Raw genomic sequence first — 20,642 nt, forward strand, 5'->3', positions numbered from 1 at the left:
GCCGTGGGTGTACCTACACCACACGGGGACTGCAGCGGTTCGAGAAGGCAGCTCACCCACCACCTTCTCAAGGGGGGCAATTAATGCCAGGGCCCGGCCAATGATGTCCACGTTTCAAAAATAATCACATTTCAGGACTGCAGCTCGTTCATTTATTGCCCGTCCGGACTCGCTCTCGATTATTAGGGCTGTTAAGAGTCGACCACATGGCTGTGGGCCTGGAGTCACGTGTGGGTCACACCAGGTAAGGACGGCGGGTTTCCCTCCCCTAAAAAGGGACATGGGTGAACCGGATGGGTTTTTTTTACAACAATCGACAGTGGTTTCGGGGGTCGTACAGACTAAGGAGCAGGCCATTCGGCCCCTCGAGCCTGCTCCACCTTTCAGTACGATCATGGCCGATCCTCTACCTCAACGCCGTGTTCCCGCTTCCTCTCCACACCACATTGATGCCCCCTAATATCCAAAAAAAAAGAAATGATCAATTTCCTTCTCGGGTACTCTCAGCGACCCCGGCCCTCCACAGGCTGACCACACTCTGAGCGAAGAAATATTTCCTCGCCTCAGTCCTAAATGGCCTAACCTAAGACATTGGAGCAGAAGTGAGGCCATTCGGCCCATCGAGTCTGCTCCGCCATTCAATCATGGCTGATAAGTTCCTCAACCCCCATTCTCCCACCTTCTCCCCGTAACCTTTGACCCCCTTACCAATCAAGAACCTATCTATCACGCTCTTAAATACACTCAATGACCCGGCCTCCACAGCCTTCTGTGGCAATGAATTCCATCGATTCACCACTCTCTGGCTAAAGAAGTTTCTCCTCATCTCTGTTCTAAAAGGTCTTCCCTTTACACTGAGGCTGTGCCCCTCGGGTCCTAGTCTCTCCTACTGATGGAAGCATCTTCCCCACATCCCACTCTATCCAGGCCTTTCAGTATTCTGTAAGTTTCAATCAGATCCCCCCCCCCACCTCATCCTTCTAAACTCCATCGAGTATAGACCCAGAGTCCTCAAACGTTCCTCATATTTTAAAGCCTTTTCATTCCTGGGATCGTTCTCGTGAACCTCCTCTGGACCCTCTCCAGGACCAGCACATCCTTCCTGAGATACACGGGGCCCAAAATTGCTCACAATATTCTAAATGAGGTCTGACCAGAGCCTTATAAAGCCTCAGCGGCACATCCCTGCTTTTATATTCTAGTCCTCTCGAAATAAATGCGAACACTGCATTTGCCTTCCTAACTACCGACTCAACCTGCAAGTTAACCCTAAGAGGATCCTGGACTAGGACTCCCAAGTCCCTTTGCACTCCAGATTTCTGAATTCTCTCCCCCATTTAGAAAATAGTCCATGCTTCTATCCTTCCTACCAAAGTGCATGACCTCACACTTACCCACGTTGTGTTCCATCTGCCACTTCTTTGCCCATTCTCCTAACCTGTCCAGATCCTTCTGCAGCCTCCCCACCTCCTCACTGTGGCCCCTGGTTTTTGACTCCCCGACTAGGGGAAACGTCCTCCTCCCTGCCTCCAGTCTGTCCGGCCCTGTTGGGATTTTATACCGTTCGATCAGATCCCCTTTCGTTCTTCCAAACTCCCGTGAATACAGGCCCAGCCGAACCAACCTCTCCTCGCCGGACTTGTTTCTAGATTTTGTTTTAAAATATATATATATTATATTGAATTCAAATTTTGTTGCCTGCCATGGTGGGTGGGATTTGGAACCCGGGTCCTCAGAGCGTTACTCTAGTGACAAAACCACACTATGCCACCACCTTCCTTTAACTGTGACGGTGGTTGGGGGTCGGGGGTGGGGGGGAGACTTGGTACAGTCTCTGCTAACCACAGGGGGAGATTCGCGAGCGCTGCTGGGGAGCGGTTTAAACTGGCTTTTGTCAGCGAGGGCGGGGGGGGGCGCGGAATTCTGATTGGAGAGAAACAACGCTGGTCACGGGAAGTGGAAAAGGAGGGAACGAGAGCAGAATCGAAAGGCCAGCGTCGAACGGGGTCGAAATGCGTACCAAGGTTAAAAAGGCAGAATTTAAAGCACTCTGTGGATTGCTGTCCACTGAATGAAGAGAGGTTTGGATAGACTTGGGTTGTTTTTGCTGGAGCAGAGAAGACTGAGGGGGTGACCTGATCGAGGTGTACAAGAATATGAGGGGCACGGACAGGGTGGATAGGGAGCAGCTGCTCCCCTTAGTTGAAGGGTCAGTCACGAGGGGGGCATAAGTTCAAGGTGAGGGGCAGGAGGTTTAGTCGGGGGATGTGAGGAGAAACTTTTTTACCCAGAAGGTGGTGAGGGTCTGGAATGCGCTGCCTGGTAGGGTGGTGGAGGTGGGTTTGTCTCACATCCTTTAAAAAGTCCCTGGATGAGCGCACGGCACCTCCTAACATTCAAGGCTACGGGGGCCAAGTGCTAGTCAGTGGGGTTAGGGAGGTAGGTCGGGCGTTTCTCACGGTGTCCTGTGCAGACTCGAAGGGCCACTTCTGCACCGTGTGAATCTGCGATTCTATCCGAATGCACACAGGGAGGTAAGGGGTGTTGTCAGTGGACAGTAATCCAGAGACCCAGAGTCACGCTCCAGGGACCCGGGGGTCAAGTCCCACCGCAGCACGTGGTGAAATGTGAATTCGATTAAAAAAAAAACCTGGAATTAGGGGAGGGAAATCTGCCCTCCTTACCCGGTCTGGCCTACAAGTGACTCCAGACCCACAGCCATGGGGGTCGGCTCTTCAAACACCCTCCGAAATGGCCGAGCGAGCCACTCTTAAGGTTCCTAAGGACAGTTAGGGGGTGGGTGGGCAATAAATGCTGGCCCTAGCCAGCCCATGCACCCCATCCCACAGACGAATAATTTAACGGAACAAAGAATTCGAGCCAAGGTAGACGAATTGATGCAGCGGGACTCATTTCTGACCAACCTCCTGGAGCTTTTTGAGGACGTCACACCAGGCGGAATAGATAAGGGGGTACCTGTGGATGTGGCGTATTTGGATTTTCCACGAAGCGGTGCCCTCGGGCTGGCATGGACAAGATGGGCCGAATGGCCTCCTCCTGTGCTGTAACGTTTCGATGGTTCGGATGGAGTAGGATAAGGCCCCTCACAGGAGGTTGGTAAACACAGTTCGAGCGCATGGGATTGTGGGGGGGGGGGGGGGGGGGGGGGGGGGGGGGGGGGGGCGGCGGGAGTTGGGGGGGGTGGGGGCGGTGCGGGGGGAGGGGGGGTGCAGTGATATACCGGCATGGGATTGAGGATCGGTTAAGACTCAGAAAACAGAGAGTAGGAATAAATGGGCCACGATCGGGGTGGCAGGCAGTGACTCGTGGGGTACCGCAAGGATCAGTGCTTGGGCCCCCGGCTGTTCATCATCCATATCAATGACTTGGGGGTGGAGACCAAACGTAATATTTCCAAGTTTGCCAATGACACTGAACGAGGTGGGAACGTAAGCTGTGAGGAGGATACAAAGAGGATTCAAGGAGACTTGGACAGGCCGTAAGACATAGGAGCAGAAATTAGGCCATTTGGCCCATCGAGTCTGCTCCGCCATTCAGTCACGGCTGATAAGTTTCTCAACCACTTCCCGCCTTCCCCCCGTAACCTTTGATCCCCTTACCAATCAAGAACCTGTCTATCTCGCTCTTAAATACACTCAATGACCTGGCCTCCACAGCCTTCTGTGGCAATGCATTCCATAGATTCACCACTCTCTAGCTAAAGAAGTTTCTCCTCATCTCTGTTCTAAAAGGTCTTCCCTTTACTCTGAGGCTGTGCCCCTTGGGTCCGAGTCTCTCCTACTAATGGAAACATCTTCCCCACGTCCCACTCTATCCAGGCCTTTCAGTATTCTGTAAGTTTCAATCAGATCCCCCCCCCACCTCATCCTTCTAAACCCCATCGAGTATAGACCCACAGTCCTCAAACGTTCCTCATATATTAAAGCCTTTCATTCCTGGGATCGTTCTCATGAACCTCCTCTGGACCCCTCTCCAGGGCCAGAACATCCTTCCTGAGATACACGGGGCCCAAAATTGCTCACAATATTCTAAATGTGGTCTGACCAGAGCCTTATATAAAGCCTCAGCGGCACATCCCTGCTTTTATATTCTAGTCCTCTCGAAATAAATGCCAACATTGCATTTGCCTTCCTAACTACTGACTCAACCTGCAAGTTAACCTTAAGAGAATCCTGGACTAGGGACTCCCAAGTCCCTTTGCACTCCAGGTTTCTGAATTCTCTCCCCCATTTAGAAAATAGCCTCTATTCTTCCTACCAAAGCGCGTGACCTCACACTTCCCCGAGCAAGTGGGCAGGAACGTGGCAGACGGAATATAACGTGGAAATTAACCACTTTATTAGGAAGAAGAGAAACACAGAACGTTTCCTAAACAGCGAAAGGGTAGGCAAGTGCCGATGTCCAGAGGGACCTGGGTGTCCTTGTTCACGAGTCGCTGAAAGCTTAAGATGCTGCGAGCAGTTAGGAAGACAGACGGTTTGTTGGCCTTCATTGCCAGAGAGGACTTGAGTGCAGGAGCAAGGAAGACTTACTGCAGCTGCGCGGGGCCTTGGTGAGACCACTCCCGAGTATATCGTGTGCAGTTTTGGTCTCCCTTACCTAAGAGAGGATACACTTGCCGGGGAGGGAGTGCAGCAGAGAACTCACCAGACCGATTCCTGGGATGGCGGGATTGTCGTATGGGGAGACTGGTCCTGTACTCTCTAGAGTTCAGAAGAATGAGAGGTGATCTGATTGAAACATTCAAAACCCTTCCAGGCCCTCGACAGGGTGGATGCAGGAAGGATGTTTCCCCCTGGCTGGTGGGGGCGGGGTGCTAGAACCAGGGGACCCAGTCTCAGGATAAGGGGTCGGCCGTTTGGGACGGAGACGAGGAGGAACCTCTTCGCTCGGGGAGGGTGGTGAATCTTTTGGAATTCTGGACCCCAGAGGGATGTGGAAGTCTAGCCGCTGAGGGGGTTCGAGACCGAGACCGATAGGCTCCTAGATAACTGACGACACTGGGGTCACGGGGAGAGGGAGGGTAAACGGCGTCGAGGAGGGCGATCAGCCAGGATCCTGTGGAATGGCGAAGCAGGCTCGAGGGGCTGAATGCTACTCCCGCTCCTACGTCCCTGTGTCGCGTCACGCCACGCCCACGGCCAGGGTCCTCAGTTTCGCTTCCCCCGTGTGACTCCATAAGACGTAGGAGCAGAAATGAGGCCATTCGGCCCATCGAGTCTGCTCCCCCATTCAATCACGGCCGATAAGTTTCTCAACCCCATTCTCCTGTCTTCTCCCCGTAACCTTTGACCCCCCCTTACCAATCAAGAACCAGTCTATCTCGCTCTTAGATACACTCAATGACCCGGCCTCCACCGCCTTCTGTGGCAATGAATTCCATCGATTCACCTCTCTCTGGCTAAAGAAGTTTCTCCTCATCTCTGTTCTAAAAGGTCTTCCCTTTACTCTGAGGCTGTGCCCCTCGGGTCCTAGTCTCTCCTACTAATGGAAACATCTTCCCCACGTCCCACTCTATCCAGGTCTTTCAGTATTCTGTAAGTTTCAATCAGATCCCCCCCCCTCCTCATCCTTCTAAACTCCCATCGAGTGTAGACCCAGAGTCCTCAAACGTTCCTCATACGTTAAAGCCTTTTCATTCCTGGGATCGTTCCCTCACAGGGTCATCGCTCCTGTGAAGCGCATGGATTCGGAGCGGGAGTAGGCTATCGGTCCCCTCGAGGAAGCTCTCCCCCTCCCCCCCCCCCCACCATCCAATAGGATCCTGGCCCAATCCGATTGCGGCTCTCGACTCCACTTCCCCGTCGACTCCCTTGTCGATCCGACTTCCGTCCGGCTCGGCCTTAAAAATATTCAGCAACCCCTGCCTCCGCTGCTCTGTGGGGAAAAAGACTCCAAAGACCCACCACCCTCTCCGAGGGGTAAATTCTCGTCAGCGTCTCAAACGGATGACCCCTCATTTTTAAACCGTGTCCCCCTCCCCCTCGCCCCCGTGGGAGTCTCTCCCACGAGGGGAAACATCCTCTCAGGATCCACGCTGTCGAGCCCCACCACCACCACCACCACCACCACCCCAGATTCTGACCTGTTTGAATAAGATCGCCTCTCATTCTTCTAAACTCCAACCTGCTCGACCTGTCCTCATAAGCTACCACCCTCCGTCCCAGGAATCGGTCAAGTGAACCCTCTCCGAATGGTTTCTAGCGCCATTTATACCCTTTCTTAAATATGGAGATCAAAACTGGATGCAGCAGTCCAGTTTGGGGGGGGGAGGGTCTCATCAACTCCCCGTACAACTGTAGCAAAACATCCCGACTTTTATATCCCGTTCCCCTCGCTATAAACGGCAACATTCCAGCCCCCCCTTCCTAATCACTCGCTGTGTCTGCATACCAACTTTTTGTCCTTCAGGTACCAGGACACCCAGGTCCCTCCGCACCGCAGAGTTCTGCCATCTCTCTCCGTTTAGATAATATTCCTGCTTTCCTGTTCTCCCCGCCGAATTGGACAAGTTCCCGTTTTCCCGCATTATACTCCGCCTGCCAGTTCTTTTGCCCGCTCGCTTCAACTGACCGGTGTCCCTTCAGCCGCCTCCTCATGTCCTCTTCCCAGCTTCCTCTCCTACCTGCCTTTGTGTCATCGGCAAAGTTTAGTAACCGTATGTCCGGGCACCTCCGTCACTGGTACGTAGTTGAGGCCCCGGCGCCGATCCCCGTGGCACTCCACAGCTTGCCAACCTGAAAAATTACCCATTTATGCCTACTCTCTGCTTCCTGTTAGCTAGCCAATCCGTGTTAATATACTATCCCCTACGCCATGGTGGGGAGCTCTTATTTTAATGTGACCCCGCCCCCCCCCCACCGGCTTTTACCGAACGCCTTTCAGAAATCCAGTTCCGCCACATCTACAGGTTCCCCTTTATCCCTGTGGCTTTTCACTTCCTCAGAGAACTCTGATGAGTTCGTCAAAACTGTGATTTCCCTTTCACCGGAACCACATTGACTCTGCCCGAACGCATTTAAGATTTTCTCAGTGCCCCTGCCTTCACTTACTGAATAATAGATTCCAGCATCCTCCCTCTGACGGACGTTAGGCTAACTGGCCTGCAGTATCCTGCTTTCTGTACCCCCCACCCCCCCCCCCCCCCCCCCCCACTCCCTCCGTTATTGAATAGAGGAGCCACGTTCACTAATTTTCATTCTGCGGGGACCTTCCCATAATCTCAATACCCTTTCCCTGGCGATTGTCCTTGGTTGAAGTATTTCCCTCCTTTCTGCTTCCTGATTCAGACGGGAAGTAAATGACAAAAAAGGAGTGAATGTGATGTGAGGAGAAATGTTTTCTCCCTTGGGGGGGGGGGGGGGGGGGGGGGGGGGGCGGTGCCGAGAGGGTGGTGGGAGGCAGGTTCGATCGGGGGGGGAGGTATTGGAAAGGGGGTATTGCTACCTGAGAAAAGAGGGAATGTGCAAGATTATGGGGAATAAGGCAGGGGTGTGGGACTGGGTGGAACACTCCTTCGGAGAGCCAGTGCCGGCTCGATGGGCTGAATAGCCTCCTTCTGCGCTGTAAAGACACCGTGCTTTGCAATTATTTCTGGGTTCTGTCTTTTACAGTGAAGACAGGCACAAAACATCTGTTCAATGATATTCTGCCGTTCCCATAGTCCCCAGAGAGGCCCCAAGCTCAACTTACTTGCTCTTTTCCTTTGTAAATACTGTGAGGAACTCTTACTATCTGTTTCGACATTTCTAGCTAGCTTCGCCTCATACTCTCAATTTCTCCCTCCTTGTTAATTTTTTTTGTCAATTCCTCGGTTCTTAAATTCTGCCCCACCTTCCGGCCGACCACCAACCTTTCCAGATGAAACTCAAGGTCCAAAAGCGACCACGGTGAATGAGTCCGAATGGAAGGCGCCTCGGGGCAATTGTGGGAATCTGTCCAGCTCCTGTGAAACAATAGCACAGAGAGTGGGGGAGGGATCAGTGCCGGGCTGACCATAACCTCTGGCCACATGTCGTGTATCATTCCCACCTTCTGGCATTATTAAAACCGAACTTCCAACGTAACAGCAAACCCGAACGAACGGGGAAATGTTTCTTTAAGCGACCCCAGTGAAGGAGCAATAGTTTTGCCCATCACCCTGTCAAATTTAGCATGAACCCTCCAGTGAGCAGTAGGGCTCTGATCAAGAGAAGCGGGGCCGGTACTGGGTGATTAGATGCTGGGGACGCAGCCTTGGGAATCCAGTGTGGACGCAGTCTCGGGAGAAGAGATTTAGCAGCTGGGCGGTGAGCAGTAGCAAGGGAGCATTCTACCGCCCGAGTCCTGCTGCGGGAATCCAGCGTGGACGCAGTCTCGGGAGAAGAGATTGAGCAGCTGGGCGGCGAGCAGTAGCAAGGGGGCATACTACCGCCCGAGTGCTGCTGCGGGAATCCAGTGTGGACGCAGTCTCGGGAGAAGAGATTGAGCAGCTGGGTGGCGAGCAGTAGCAAGGGGCATTCGCCGCTCGAGTCCTGCTGCCTGAGGTCGACTCTCAGGGTGAAGGGGAAGCAGGAAGGCATCCGGGGTGAACGGGAGCAGCTGTTGAGGCTAGGTCCTCGAGGGAGAAGAGCTGAAATTCCTAGTGGGGAAGACAGATGCTGAAGAAGGAATTTTTATGACTCATTGATGTCTGGGTGGATTGTGCAATCTGTTCTAGTCGTGTCTGCCATTTAACGTACGAGTTTGTGGTGTGTTCGACCACGGTTTCCCTGTTAATTCATGTTTAATTCTGGATGTTGGAGCATAAGACAAGTAGCGTCGACTGTTTGCATCGCTGGCTCTTGTTCAGTAAAATTTCTTCTGTTTGTTTGAAAACCTGGGTATCTTGTGGCTTTATTCTCTCTAAAGCGACCCCGGTGGAGGAGCAATCGTTTTGCCCACCAGCCTGTCAAATTTAACTTAAATCCCCCCCCCCCCCACCCCCGTTGCGCTAGCACACACCCCTGCGCACGCCCCTTTGCTCCCAGCTCCGTCGAGGTTCATTTGGACAGGCCCCCCCCCACCCTTCCTGCCCCCTGGACCTGGCCTGGATGATCCAGCCATCGTTAACCAGTGCCCCTCTCTCTCCCCCCCCCCAATTTTAATTCACCAGGCTGCACGAGGCGAAATCAAGGGTCTCGAAACAAGTGCTTCAGAGGCCGTTCCCTCCAGGTTGGAGGGTGGGACCTGACTCCACCCGGGGCTCGAGGGAGGTCCGGCTGGAGGGTTTCCCCCATCCCCGACCTCCCCTCCGACGACGACGTCCCTCGGCGGGTTACCCCGGACGAGCCCTCGGTTGCGCCGTTGACCAGCCCGGCGAGGGCGCTCGCTTCCCCCCCCCCCCAACCCCCAATCTTCAGGAGGAAGTAGGCTGCGCGGCCGCCAATTTCAGCTGCGTCAGTTACCATCAGGTGACCCGAGAGCCTCCTTTCCCCGAACAAAGACAGAAATATCTGGGAAAAAAACTCAGCCGGTCTGGCAGAGCATCAGCGGAGAGGGACGCAGTTGACGTTTCGAGTCCGCGTGACTCTTCAACAGAACTAAGGAAATATAGAAAAGGGAAGGGGTGAAATATAAGCTGGTTTAAGGTGGGGGTGGGGGTGGGACAGGTAGAGCTGGATAGAGGGCCAGTGATAGGTGGAGATAACCAAAAGATGTCACAGACAAAAGAACAAAGCGGTGTTGAAGGTGGTGATATTGTCTAAAGGAATGTGCTAGTTAAGGGTGGAAAGCAGGACAAGCAAGATACAGATAGACCTAGTGGGGGGTGGGGGTGGGGTGAAGGTACAGATAGCCCTACTGAGGGTGGGGTGGGATTGAAGGTACAGATAGCACTAGTGGGGGTGGGTGGGGGGAAGGTACAGATAGCCCTAGTGGGGGTGGGGTGGGGTGAAGGTACAGATAGCCCTAGTGGGGGTGGGGTGAAGGTACAGAGAGCCCTTGTGGGGGTGGGGTGGGGGGAAGGTACAGATAGCCCTAGTGGGGGTGGGGTGGGGTGAAGGTACAGATAGCCCTAGTGGGGGTGGGGTGAAGGTACAGATAGCCCTAGTGGGTGTGGGGTGGGGTGAAGGTACAGATAGCCCTAGTGGGGGTGGGGTGGGGGTGAAGGTACAGATAGCCCTAGTGGGGGTGGGGGTGGGGTGAAGGTACAGATAGCCCTAGTGGGGGTGGGGGGAAGGTACAGATAGCCCTACTGGGGGTGGGGGGGAAGGGATCGAAATAGGCTAAAAGGTAGAGATAAAACAATGGATGGAAATACATTTAAAAATAATGGAAATAGGTGGGAAAAGAGAAATCTATAAAATTATTGGAAAAAAGGAGGGGAGAGTTCAGAAAGGGGGTGGGGATGGAGGAGAGAGTTCATGATCTAAAATTGTTGAACTCAATATTCAGTCCGGAAGGCTGTAAAGTGCCTAGTCGGAAGATGAGGTGTTGTTCCTCCAGCTTGTGTTGAGCTTCATTGGAACAATGCAGCAGGCCAAGGACGGACATGTGGGCATGAGAGCAGGGTGGAGTGTTGAAATGGCAAGAGACAGGGAGGTCTGGGTAATGCTTGCGGACAGACTGAAGGTGTTCCGCAAAGCGGTCATCCAGTCTGCGTTTGGTCTCTCCAATGTAGAGGAAACCATATTGGGAGCAGCGAATGCAGTAGACTAAATTGAGGGAAGTACAAGTGAAATGCCGCTTCACTTGAAAGGAGTATTTGTGCCCTTGGACAGTGAGGAGGGGGGAAGTAAAGGGGCAGGTGTTGCACCTTCTGCGGTTGCAAGGGAAGGTGCAGTGGGAGGGGGTTGAGGTGTAGGGGGTGATGGAGGAGTGGACCAGGGTGTCCCGGAGGGAACGATCCCTATGGAATGCCGACAGTGAGGGTGAAGGGAAGATATGTTTGGTGGTGGCATCATGCTGGAGTTGGCGGAAATGGTGGAGGATGATCCTTTGAATGTGGAGGCTGGTGGGATGATAAGTGAGGACAAGGGGGACCCTATCATGTTTCTGGGAGGGAGAGGAATGTGCAAGGGTGGATGCGCGGGAGATGGGCCGGACACGGTTGAGGGCCCTGTCAACCACCGTGGGTGGACAACCTCGGTTAAGGAAGAAGGAAGACATGTCAGAGGAACTGTTTTGGAAAGTGGCATCATCGGAACAGATGCGACGGAGGCGAAGGAACTGAGAGAATGGAATGGAGTCCTTACAGGAAGCGGGGTGTGAGGAGCTGTAGTCGAGGTAGCTGTGGGAGTCGGTAGGCTCGTAATGGATATTGGTGGACAGTCTATCACCAGAAATTGAGACAGAGAGGTCAAGGAAGGGAAGGGAAGGGTCAGAGATGGACCACGTGAAAATGATGGAGGGGTGGAAATTGGAAGCAAAATTAATAAATTTTTCCAGTTCCAGACGAGAGCACGAAGCAGCACCGAAGTAATCATCGATGTACCGGAAAAAGAGTTGTGGGAGGGGGTGGAGTAGGACTAGAACAGTTCCTTCATCTCCGTCACATCTGTTCTGATAATGCCACTTTCCAAAACAGTTCCTCTGACATGTCCTCCTTCTTTCTTAACAGAGGTTTCCAACCATGGTGGTTAACAGGGCCCTCAACCATGTCCAGCCCATCTCCAGCGCATCCGCCCTCACACCTTCCTCTCCCTCCCAGAAACATGATAAGAGTCCCCTTTGTCCTCACTTATCATCCTGCCAGCCTCCGCATTGAAAGGATCATCCTCCACCATTTCCAGTATGATGCCACCACCAAACACATCTTCCTTTCACCCCTCTCTAGTGGCATTCCGTAGGGATCGTTCCCTCCGGGATACCCTGGTCCACTCCTATGCCATAAAGAGACAGGCATAGCTGGGGCCTATGTGGGTACCCATAGCCACACCTTTTATTTGGAGGAAGTGAGAGGATTTAAAGGAGAAATTGTTCAGTGAGAGGATAAGTTCAGCCAGACGGAGGAGTGTCGTGGTGGATGGGGATTGTTCGAGCCTCTGTTTGAAGAAGAAGTGGAGAGCCCTCAGACCATCCCGGTGGGGTGGGGATGGAGCTATAGAGGGATTCGATGGACATCCATGGTGAAGAGGATGGAGGTGTAGAGGGATTGGATGGACGTCCATGGTGAGGAGGATGGAGGTGTAGAGGGATTGGATAGACGTCCATGGTGAGGAGGATGGAGGTGTAGAGGGATTGGATGTCCATGGTGAGGAGGGTGGAGGTGTAGAGGGATTGGACGTCCATGGCGAAGAGGGTGGAGGTGTAGAGGGATTGGGCGTCCATGGTAAAGAGGATGGAGGTGTCGAGGGATTGGATGGACGTCCATGGTGAGAAGGATGGAGGTGTAGAGATATTGGATGGACGTCCACGGTGAGGAGGATGGAGGTGTAGAGATATTGGATGGACGTCCACGGTGAAGAGGACGGAGGTGTAGAGGGATTGGATGGACGTCCATGGTGAGGAGGATGGAGGTGTAGAGGGATTGGATGGACGTCCATGGTGAGGAGGGTGGAGGTGTAGAGGGATTGGACGTCCATGGCGAAGAGGGTGGAGGTGTAGAGGGATTGGACGTCCATGGCGAAGAGGATGGAGGTGTAGAGGGATTGGACCTCCATGGGGAGGAGGATGGAGGTGTAGAGGGATCGGGTGTCCATGGCGAAGAGGATGGAGCTGTAGAGGGATTAGTTGGACGTCCATGGTGAAGAGGAGGTGGTTGGGGGCTAGGGAACTGGAAATGGTTGATATGATGTAGAGGAATTGTGGATGTAGTTGGGAAGGGACTGGGCAAGGGGAGAGAGAAGGGAGTCAAGATGACTAGTGATGAGTTCCATGGGGCAGGAACCGGCTGACACCATTGGTCTACCCGGGACGGCCATGTTTGTGGGTTTTGGGTAGGAGGGAGAAGCCAGATGTCCTCCTTTCCCCAGCTCGCCCTCTGACCTCTGACCAGCCACACAGCTGGAGGTGCCACCACCACCACCACATCTTGCCCCTCCCCCAACAACTACGTCAAGCCCTGGCGCAGGCTGCCATTGGTTGGAGGACCCACCGCCCTTTCCCGGTCCTCCAGCTGCCTCCCTATTGGTCGCAGCGCCAGTCACTCAGCGGGCACTGGGTGCCACGTCACAATAAGCCCCAGCGGGAGGGAGAGCCGGCCGGGTGGGGGGGGGGGCGGGTCACGCCCCTTCCTTCCTTGCCGCGCCGCCATTGGTTGGAGGACCCGCCGCTCTTTCCCGGTCCTCCAGCTACTCCGCCACCCTATTGGTCGGAGCGCGAGTCACTCAGCGGGCCCTGGGTGACACGTCACAATAAACCCTAGCGGGAATGGAGAGCGGGGCCGGGCCACGCCCCTTCCTTCCTTGCCGCGCCGCCAATGGTTGGAGGACCAACCGGACGCGAAACCCCGCCCTCCACCCCGGCACCTCGCTGTGCCGATTGGTACCAGCTCACGTCATTCACCATCCCGGCCACGCCCCTCCGCCCAATGGAGATCACGTGCTCCGCTCTTCCAGCCGCCGCTCCTGCTGAAGTCCGTTGGTCTGGGTTCGGATCTCAGGGTTTGTCTTTTATTTGATTCTCTCTCTCGCTCTCTTTCTCCCCGCTCTCCTGAACCCCACCCCACGGCGAGCTCCCTCCCTCCCTCGCTCGCTTTCGCGGGGCAAAACTCACTTTCCGGCGGACATTCGGCCCGTCGGTCGTCGACCTGGCCTTCTGAATCCAGCGCGCAGGCGCATTGCCGGCGCCTGGTTCCGGGGTTGGGGGGGGGGGGGGGGGGGGGAGTGATGGAGCCGACTGAGCATGCGCAGAGGGCGACTTGCCTATTTAAAGGGACACTGCCCCTGGGTTGACTTGTGATCTAAAGGGCCAGCGTTTATGGCCCGTCCCTGATTGCACCCTCGCCCAGAGGGCATTTAAGAGCCGGCCGCCTCGCGGTGAGGGGGTCACGTAGGCCAGCCCAGGGGAGGAGGGCAGATTTCCCTCCCTTCGCAGGAGGGACATCCATCGGTGAACCCAGGTGGGTTTCTTGCGAGAGCGGTTCCATGGTCGTCGTCACCTGCTCCTTCCGTGTGCGGGAAAGGTGGGTTCGCCCGACCGTCCGGCCTGCTGAGGCCCCGGTGGGTTCACGCGTGACCGCAACTGCTCCGATTCTGCAGATATTCCTGCCGCTAATGAAATTCAGGACCGATTCTGACCTTGTGATATCCGTTCGTCCTGCGTTCTCTGTTGTGCTTCGTAAGCTTGTAAGTCTGGTGGAGATAGTAACGTCTTAAGGCGCAGGGCGCCGCACCGCTTGTCACATATGCTTGTCCTGTCCACTAACCAGGGCAGGGCCCTCTTGGAGTGTTGCGATAGGTCGCCAGATCAGTTCCATTCTCCCGCCTTCTCCCTGTAATCTTTGACCCCCTTACCAATCAAGAACCTATCTATCTCGGTCTTAAACACACTCAATGACCCGGCCTCCACATCCTTCTGTGGCAATGAATTCCATCGATTCACCACTCTCTGGCTAAAGAAGTTTCTCCTCATCTCTGTTCTAAAAGCTCTTCCCTTTACTCTGAGGCTGTGCCTCAGGTCCGAGTCTCTCCTACTCATGGAGACATCTTCCCCACATCCACTCTATCCAGGCTTTTCAGTATTCTGTAAGTTTCAATCAGATCCCCCCTCCTCATCCTTCTAAACTCCATCGAGTATAGACCCAGAGTCCTCAAATGTTCCTCATATGTTAAAGCCTTTTCATTCCTGGGATCGTTCTCGTGAACCTCCTCTGGACCCTCTCCAGGGCCAGCACATCCTTCCTGAGATACACGGGGCCCAAAATTGCTCACAATATTCTAAATGTGGTCTGACCAGAGCCTTATATAAAGCCTCAGCTGCACATCCCTGCTTTTATATTCTAGTCCTCTCGAAATAAATGCCAACATTGCATTTGCCTTCCTAACTACCGACTCAACCTGCGAGTTAACCTTAAGAGAATCCTGGACTAGGGACTCCCAAGTCCCTTTGCACTCCAGATTTCTGAATTAACTAAATGCGGGAAACATTTCAGTGACCTCATTGGAAGGAAGGCCATCATTCGCTAAACTTAAATTTGAAACCTTCCCCATGGCGCTAGCTAACCTACCCTCGAGGTCCTTGGTCCCCAGCTCTGTAAAAAAGAACTTCCTGGGAACTTCCAGCTACTCCTCTTCCCTGACTACCTACTTTCTGTTCACCTTCCCACTTTTTAATCCTTTTCCGATTTGAAAGAGTGATGGAAGAAAGGTTTACTCTATGAACAAACTCATAATCGTCAGCTACCTCTGCTGCTCGTCTTCCAGAATCAACCCTCCATTCCCCCACATGAGTTCTCACTACCGAAGGGATTGAATCTTTAAGTTGTTCCAAAAGAATTACTTCCCTAAGAGCTGCATACATTGCTTCTATTTTTAATGCCCGGGTCCATCGGTCAAAATTATTTGGTTTTACTCTTTCAAACTCAATATGAGTTTGCCCAGGCTGATTTCTCATATTCCTAAATTCCTGCCTTTGTGCTTCAGGAACCAACGCCTATGCACTCAAGATAGCCTTTCTCACCACATCATAATTCACCAACATGTCTTCTGAAAGAGAAGCCAAAAACCTCATGCTCCCTACCTAACAACTTAGACTGTAATAATAATGTCCAGTCTTCCTGTGGCCATTTCATCGGTTTCGCTAGCTTCTCGGATGAAATAAAGAATGCTTCAATACCTTTTCCCCCAAATTTTGGAAGAGGTTGTATAAATGTAAACATCTCCCGACTGGGTTTCACTCCAGAGGCAAATCCTTTCCTCACCTACAGGCATCTCTTGTTTAACTGCCAGCGTTTTCAGTAAGAATTCTCTCTCTCTCTTCTTCGCCTTCCTCCTCCTCTATCCACACAATTTCTGATTCCCTTTTAAAAGCCGTTTCTCTGTCCTTTGCTTCCAATTCAAGCTTTTTCATTTGCAACTGAAGAACTCCAGCTGTGACCCACTAGCGTCAGCTTTCACTTGTGACTGTAGACGCTGTACTACACTACTAATTATAGCGGATTTCCTAGCGCCCTCAGGTAACCCCAATTTTAGCTTGCCTGCCAACTCTGTTAGCTTGCTTTTGGTTACTTCCTCCAACCCAATCAGAGTTATCTCTTCTACTCCCAGACAAGTCTTAGCAATTGCCAAGGCCACCTTGCAGTCTCACCACTTCTAAAGCACCTCACCAACTCCTGAACTCAAAGCGCTTCTCATACTCGTAAGCCTTAAAATTCACCAATTCCTAACCAATCGAGGAATTAGAAATATTGTTACCCTGGATTAGCCCCCAATTATTATGACCCAGCAGTTGGTAAAGGCTGAGTTATTAAAAAAAACCCCAGAAGGAGACTTTAAACAACTGTCATAACCTATATTTTAAGCGGTATGTTTGAGATGCGACTCTAAATTCAGAAATCAGACCACCAGTTGTCGAGAGGTTTTATATTAGACTAAATGAAACAATTTATTATTTTACACAAGTTAAACATATACACATGGCTACAAATGACTAATATCAGAACTTTTAATAAATTCCCAACCTAATCTCCATTAAGGCAACAATATAGACTTAGCCAGTCACGAGGCAAAACATTTTCCCCTTACGAATTCAAAATGTAGTTCCTCTTACTTTGGTTCCTGTGGAGAGAGTTGTAGGCTTACAGCTCTTGTGATCTTACATTGTCTCTGCCCTCTACACACGCAAATTGGCATTGACTATATCCAGCACATCTCATCGAATGTAAATTCTCATTGTACCACCTGCCTCTTTGAACTCCACCTCTTCTACCAGTAAAACTCCTTTCATAGTACCAATTTTTTTAGTAATATAAACATATTATTTGGTCTCTGCTAGCTAGGTGCCAGATTCCACCCCACTTCTTGAATGCTCTATTTAAAAGAGTCTGGGAAGAGCATCCTGCAGTCAGCATCGCAGTGAAGCAGTCTGGGAAGAGTGTCCTGCAGTCAGCATCGCAGTGAAGCAGTCTGGGGAGAGTGTCCTGCAGTCAGCATCGCAGTGAAGCAGTCTGGGAAGAGTGTCCTGCAGTCAGCATCGCGGTGAAGCAGTCTGGGAAGAGTGTCCTGCAGTCAGCATCACAGTGAAGCAGTCTGGGAAGAGTTTCCTGCAGTCAGCATCGCGGTGAAGCAGTCTGGGAAGAGTGTCCTGCAGTCAGCATCGCGATGAAGCAGTCTGGGAAGAGTATCCTGAAAATAACAAGAGCGACATCACAAGACAGAGCAAGAGAGAGGCGGAGAGATCAGAACCAGCGCAAGTGCAGGGAAACTTCAAAAAGTGACGGCAGCACAAAGACAAGAGCTGATTGGTGAGTAGTGGGTAAGTGTTTTTCTCCAGTTTAAAACAGATTAAGCTAAGGAAAGGTAAGAGTTCTAGCTTTTATTTAAAGTACATAAATACTTTAACTTTTTTACTGTATTTAACTTAAGGCTTTTTTTTCAACTAGAGGCATAGCAGGGCAGCTCAGTCCCGTGTTATGTTCCACCTGCAACATGTGGGAAGTCCTAGATGCTCCTTGTGCTCTGGCTGACCACGTATAAAAGCAATAGGGTTGTTGTGGGTGACTTTAACTTTCCTTATATTGACTGGGAATCACTTAGTGCTCGGGGTTTGGATGGTGCAGAATTTGTAAGGTGCATCCAAGAGGGCTACCTGAAACAATATGTAGAAAGTCCAACTAGGGAAGGGGCAATACTGGACCTGGTATTAGGGAATGAACCCGGCCAGGTGGTCGAAGTTTCAGTAGGAGAGCATTTCGGGAAAAGTGACCATAATTCAGCAAATTTCAAGGTAGCAGGGGTATTGAGTATAAAAGCTGGGAAGTCATGCTGCAGCTGTATAGAACCTTGGTTAGGCCACACTTGGAATATTGCATACAGTTCTGGTCACCACATTACCAGAAGGATATGGAGGCGTTGGAGAGGGTGTGGAGGAGGTTTACCAGGATGCTGCCTGGGTCTGGAGGTTATTAACTATGAGGAGGGGTTGGAGAAACTCAGATTGTTCTCTCTAGAGCGACGGAGATTGAGGGGAGACTTGATAGACGTTTACAAAATAATGAGTGGCATGGACAGAGTAGATAGTCAGAAGCTTTTTCCCAGAGTGGAAGAGTCAATTACTAGGGGGACATAGATTTAAGGTGAGAGGAGAAAGCTTTAGAGGAGATGTGCGGGGCAAGTTTTTTTACCCAGAGGGTAGTGAGTGTCTCGAATTCGCTGCCAGAGGAGATGGTGGAAGCAGGTGCGATAGTGGGGTTTAAGAGGCAGCTTGACAAATACATGAATAGGACGGGAATAGAGGGGATACGGACCCCGGAAGTGCAAAACGTTTTAGTTGACGGGCAATATGATCGGCGCAGGCTTGGAGGGCCGAAGGGCCTGTTCCTGTGCTGTCCTTTTCTTTGTTCTTTGTGTACAGGAAGTGCCACCAGCTGCAGCTACTTATTGAGGGGCACCTGCGAGGCTGAGAGTCTCGTGGACAGCAGGTTTCTAGACATGGTCACCCCCACAGCTTACGGATGTGCTAGACAGGGAGGGAATGGGTGACCATCAGTCAGAGGAAAGGTGTCAGGCAGGCAGTCGGGAAATCCCCAGGGTGCATCTCGCTGGAGAACCGTTTCTCTGTGTGTTGGAAAACAGTGAGAGTGATGGTTCCTCTAGGGAGTGCAGCCACGCTCATGGCACGGTGAGTAGCTCAGTAGCACGGGGGCAGGGGGAGGATAAAGAGGGGAAGAGCAATAGTGGTAGGAGATTCGATAGTAAGGGGAACAGGCTGGCGTTTCTGCAGACCGTAGACGTGACTCCAGGATGGTGCGTTGCCTCCCTGGTGCCAGGGTCAAGGATGTCACTGAACGGCTGCAGGGCATTCAAAAGGGGGGGGGGAGGGCAAACAGTCGGAGATCGTGGTACATGTTGGTACCAACGACATAGGTAGAAAGAGGGATGTGGTCCTGCAAGCAGAATTTAGGGAGCTAGGAAGCAGGTTAATAAACAAGACCTCCAAGGTCGTCATCCCTGGATTATTTCCAGTGCCACGCGCTAGTGAGTACAGAAATAGGAGGTTAGTCCAGATGAACGGGTGGCTGGAGAGATGGTGCAGGAGGGAGGGCTTTAGGTTTCTGGGACTTTGGGACCGTTTCTGGGGGGGGGCGGTAGGACCTGTACAAGGCAGACGGGTTGCACCTGAACCAGAACGGGACCAACGTCCTTGCGGGGAGGTTTGCTTAGTGCTGTTGGGGAGGGTTTAAACTAACTTGGCAGGGGGGTGGGATCCTGAAAGGAGGTTCAGCAGGGGGGAAATGCACAGCCAAAATTAGAAGAGAGTCTGGAAGGCATAGAAATTATAGGTCAGTTAAGGCACAAGGGAGTTTGGCGAGGTTGGGTAGTGTTTATTTTAATGCAAGGAGTCCGACGAATAACGCAGGTGAGTTGAGGGCACAAGTTAACACATGGAAGTATGATGTCATTGCTGTCACAGAGACATGGTTGAGAGAGGGGCAGGATTGGCAGCTCAATATTCCAGGATTCAGGGTCTCAGGCGAGACAGGGAAGGAGGTAAAAAAGGAGGGGGTATCAATATTGATCAAGGAATCAATTACGGCAGTAAGGAGGGTTGACATCTTAGAAGGCTCCTCAAATGAAGCCAAATGGGTAGAACTGAGAAACAAAAAAGGAGCAATTACATTGCTGGGAGTGTACTATAGGCCCCCAAACAGTCAGAGAGAAATAGAAGAGCAGATATGTAGTCAAATTTCAGAGAAGTGTAAAAATAATAGGGTAGTAATAGTGATGGTTTTCAATTTCCCCAAAATTAACTGGGTTAGGCACAGTGTGATAGGTTTAGAGGGAGCGGAATTCTTAAATGCATCCAGGAGAGCTTTTTAAGCCAGTACGTAGAAGGTCCTACATGAGAGGGGGCGGTCCTGGACTTAATTTTAAAGAATGAAGCCCGGCAAGTGGTAGAGGTATCGGCGGGGGAGCTTTTTGCAGATAGTGATCATAACTCAGTTAGATCCAAGGTTGTTATGGAAAAGGACAAGGATGGGATAGAAATCAGAGTTCTAGATTGGGGTAAAGCCGATTTTAATAAGATCAGATATGATTTGGCCAGAGTGGACTGGGAGCAGCTACTTTTAGGTAAATCTGCATCAGAGCAGTGGGACTCATTCAAGAAGGAAATAGGGAGAGTACAGGGCCAACATATTCCAGTAAAGAGAAAGGGTGGGACCAACAAATCCAGGGTACACAGGATGTCAAGGGATATACAGGATTGGATAAAGAGAAAAAGGGAGGCTTATGGCAAATACCGAGGGCCCAAAGCAGCGGAAGCCTGAAAGGAGTATAGAATGTGTAGGGGGGAACTTAAAAAGGAAATTAGGAGAGCAAAAAAGGGAGCATGAAAAAACATTGGCAGGTAAAATAAAGGAAAATCTAAAGTTATTTTACAAGTACATTAAGAGTAAGAGGATAACTAGGGAAAGAGTGGGGCCCATTAAGGACCATAGTGGTAATTTGTGTGTGGAGCTGGAAGACGTAGGTAGGATTCTAAATGAATACTTTGTGTTGTTG

The 20,642-nt window shown here is 51.8% G+C and overlaps 1 long non-coding RNA gene across 1 annotated transcript; it reads right to left on the reverse strand.

The window, feature by feature from the left end:
• Positions 1 to 164: 164 nt before the first annotated feature.
• On the reverse strand, positions 165 to 13,743 carry LOC121270640. The gene is made up of 3 exons (XR_005941590.1): positions 13,696 to 13,743; positions 7,874 to 7,966; positions 165 to 456 (listed from the first exon to the last, which is right to left on the reverse strand). It is a non-coding gene; the product is annotated as an uncharacterized LOC121270640 (long non-coding RNA).
• Positions 13,744 to 20,642: the final 6,899 nt, after the last annotated feature.

Source organism: Carcharodon carcharias, chromosome 27 (genome assembly GCF_017639515.1).
Source record: "Carcharodon carcharias isolate sCarCar2 chromosome 27, sCarCar2.pri, whole genome shotgun sequence".
Classification (NCBI taxonomy): Eukaryota; Metazoa; Chordata; class Chondrichthyes; order Lamniformes; family Lamnidae; genus Carcharodon; species Carcharodon carcharias.